The sequence below is a fragment of the Ruditapes philippinarum genome, unplaced genomic scaffold, assembly GCF_026571515.1.
Source record: "Ruditapes philippinarum isolate M1 unplaced genomic scaffold, ASM2657151v2 ctg1045_1_1_1_1, whole genome shotgun sequence".
NCBI classification, from domain to species: domain Eukaryota; kingdom Metazoa; phylum Mollusca; class Bivalvia; order Venerida; family Veneridae; genus Ruditapes; species Ruditapes philippinarum.
In genome coordinates this window covers 239,277-243,387 of record NW_026864684.1, presented here as the reverse complement: position 1 = coordinate 243,387, position 4,111 = coordinate 239,277, and positions in this window count along the sequence as shown.

The following is a 4,111-nucleotide window of genomic DNA, read 5'->3' as shown; positions in this document are numbered from 1 at the left end:
GAAGCGAAGTTTTTAGGCCGCCATATTGTCTGTACGCGTAACCGTAAAAGTCACGTGATTCCCTACCTTGAATACAAGTAATTTTGTACTTTAATGCGCTAGGTGAAAAAACACACACACCCGTGTTGTTGAATTAACGGGTTATCTATATATGGATCTACATGAAAATTGTGGCCAGTTTTGTAAAAGGTCGTTTACACCGATATTCGCACATTAAACATAACAAATTAATGTAGATGTGGTGTAAATTATTTTTTAAGAATTGTATTTAAGTATCTATAGTGAAATTAAACATGCTTGCCTTTGATTAACTCAGCATGGTCAATTTGTTATGGTCTTGCGAGCATATACTAGGCTATAACTTAAGGGAATAATGAACCGTCGGTAAATAGAAATTGATTTTGAAATAAGAAAATATGCTTAACGTGTGAATGAATTGTTTAAAAGCTTCAGTGAGCAAAACGATTATAAATCCGTTTATATTAAAGGGACTCCACTGATGACCTAATCATTAAGCCGGTGAGTATTAGTAAGTCAAACAAGGTTTTAAAGCTGCATGCCTGCAGACTCATGCTTATTTACATGATTTTTTTAAATGTATTAAAATGTAAAATATTGTCTATTGAAAAAAGTAATTTACGCATTAAAATCTACGAACATTACTAAGAAGTGGTAAAAGTATGCAAAAATAGCACTTACTGCATTAGTCATAGAAGTGAAATGATAATAAATAGTGAGAAACAGAATCCCTAAAGAAAGCCCAATACGGCAAAATTGTAAAATGTTGCAGGCTCGGTTTGATTGAGCCTGTTCATCGACGGTACTGTAAAGTGCAAGTTACCGTCCATGCCCCGTAGCACCGGCTTAAGCAGAATTCAACATTTAAACACACAAATGGTGAAATTTTGAATTTAGAAACATCCGCAGATGTGTTCATACGGCGGTTATCATGGAACCTTCAATGTGACACAGTAGTGCCATTCCATGAAAAGCGGCGTATGGTCCCCAAGTAAAAGAATGCATCATTAATTGCATATAACATGTAATTCAATTTTTTTTTTGAATTGTGAATATTCTTAACATTTTACTACATTTTTCTCAAGGTTGATTTTATTGAAATATTTCGGCTCATCAGGTAGCATGCTTTAATATGCTTATTCTAAAGGAATATGGCATTACAAATATGTTGGTGTCCATGACAAAATAACTTTAAATAAATTTCTAAAAAAGTCTTGACATTCTAATATATATTTCTCCTACAAGCAACTCAACCAAAAACTTAAAATCATAAAATTGATAATTTTCTAAAGAGATCAACTTAGGCACAGATAGATAAGAACATCGTGTTTTGTTCTTTTCTTTGACTGACTTGAGATAAAAGCGCTGTTATGTTGCTTTCCATTTTCGGAAACTCAATACAAAACCTAAAACCTTAAATAATAAATTTTCAATTTCTTACAGAGCTCCACTTTGGCACTTAAAACAGAAAGAAACACAAAAAGAGATGAAGAAATATAATATATTTTCATATTATTCAGAAATTAACTGATAATCGTGTTTTGTTCTTTTCTTTGAAACGCTATGTTTCGGGAACTCCACCGAAGACCAAAAGCCTAAAATCATAAAAAAATGAATATCTTACAAAGATCACATCGGGAATTTAAAACAGAAAGATTTGCAAATAATGATAAAAAATATTCAAACGTATTTTGTGCTATTCATGAAGTAAGTTAAGAGAAAATTGTTGAATTGATTTTGGGATCATTTTAACGATAAAAATAATTATAATTATTCTGGAAAAGCGGAGTGAGCGAATGATCTTAAATTTTCAGACAAACTATTGGTCTAGACCTACATCAAATGGTAGAGTAATCACGAAAAGATTTTTCCAATCCCGTCATGTCAAAAAATCTCAAAGTGGATGCTTTAAATTAACGTATGTATTACAAAATCCCCCTTGTTCGATAAATATCCAAATGCAAAATGTATAGTAAATTAGACATGTGCTATACAATGTGCTATAAATTTGTCACGTTTTCTTCATCTATTATGATATTTGTGCTTGAATTTATTTATCATATTGATCATATTGATGTATTGCTGCAGAGCATAGCAATTTGAAATATGCATATTAAAATTAAAACACGAAGCAGTTTTAAAATAAGTGTAAAGATAAAGAGCATAATTTTGATTGGTTGAAGATTAAATTTGATAATCGACTTCAAATTTACATTTAATGTATTGCGTGGTTTCGATTAATAAATTATTTATATGAAAGTCTAATACAAAATTAAATTATTAACATTATTTTTGTTTTAAGTTTTTACGTGTTATGACGTGTATTTCGTAATGACTCGGTTAAATATGAAAAGGCGTATTTCTAACTAAATATAAATCAAGACAGTCGAGAAAACAAGTATCCGGATATCCGAATAAATATGCGTGCCAAAACGCAATGAGATGCATATCTAATGAGTTTTATTGAATAAATATTTGCTACAAAACTATTAGCGAAAAAACTCATGTCAATAATTGACAACGCACTACCGCACGAGGGTCTTCATTTTAAATAATTTCAAAATTGATGAAATAACGACACTTTGTAATCAATTTCATGCTGTTTGATTTTGGAAACTCGTGAAAAGAAACCACGAATATTTTATGATATGTTCTAATTTTTAATGCAAATGTATAGGCCTAACTAATGTACTGTAAGTTATACGTCTGGATTTTGAAAATTATGAACTTCGTTTGATTAACGGACCGGGAGCTTTTGGTTACATAGCCTTGAACTGATTCTATCTTATCGGACTTGTCTTTAAATTTCACTTCACAAATGAGTAACAGAAATTGAACTAGAGTATTTATATACTGCGAAATGTAACAGCCATTTATTGTGTTTTCTCATCAAATTTATTGCCGACCGGTTTTAAGTTTTCATGTTATCAGGGATCATCTATCTACATCTATTGCTTCAGTAGAAGTAGATGTTAAAGGGGTTTTCCTACTTTACGCTTTAGAGACCCCTAATAGGGGCCAATCATATTAATATGAGCACATTTGATAAAAGACTACCCAATAATGCTACGGACAGAGTTTGATGACCATCCATCAATTCATTTTGTTGAAGAAGACGTCTTAAGGTGTGTTTTTTTTCCTTTTTTTAGCTCTCTTGACCCTTAAGAAGGGCCAATTGAAATAATATGAGAAAATTTAAGTCTGACTGTGACAAGGATGCTACATACCAAATTTGAAGTAAATCTGCCCAGCGGTTCAGAGATGAAGATGAATGTTGACGCATGACGACGGACGACGGACACCGGCGCATCCCCGTTTGATGCATATACTAAAAGCCCGCCCTGAACCTTCGGTTTTGGTGAGCTAAATAGCAGACTAAATAAGTTTCAAATTTACCTCTGGTTAAGAAAGCGTCAGTGAAATATGTTTTATTATTAATAGTTGTCAGGTTGTTTTATCATTATTATGATTGTAATTTAACAGAAAACGTTATAGTGTTTGCAAAGTATGTCCGACATGATTACTGATAACAAACATTTAGAACTGAATACTTATCAAGTGGGCGATTTTAATCTAGAACATAATTATGGGAGTTTGGACGTTAGATGATTCAAGCAGTTCATTTTGCCTTTGTTCAAAGAAAATGGTATAGATCTAGTTCAAGAATGTCCTGAAGAACTTTTTATTGCATTTTTGCACATAGGACCATGAAATAATTTAAACTTTTATAATAAAGCCAACACAACCATAACATTTTGAATTATATTTTTTATATTAAATAACAATTAACTTAAATTCTTGTTACAATTTTTTGAATATTTCAATACAAGCACTCCTGTGATCATATTACATATTTAATAATTCAATTTAAAATCATCTATAAGATAATCAGGGTGTAACTATACAAATTAATAACTTTATATTAATCAAATTCGCTCACGCGTGTTCCCCTTGAAATGAACATTCTTACAGATACGAGTATATTGTTAACTTTAAACTTCAGACTTATGAAATTGAATTGATGACTTTTTATGAAGGTGGGGCGGCAGACCAGATGTTCATAATAATGGTGACTTTAGGCTTTATTCTTCGA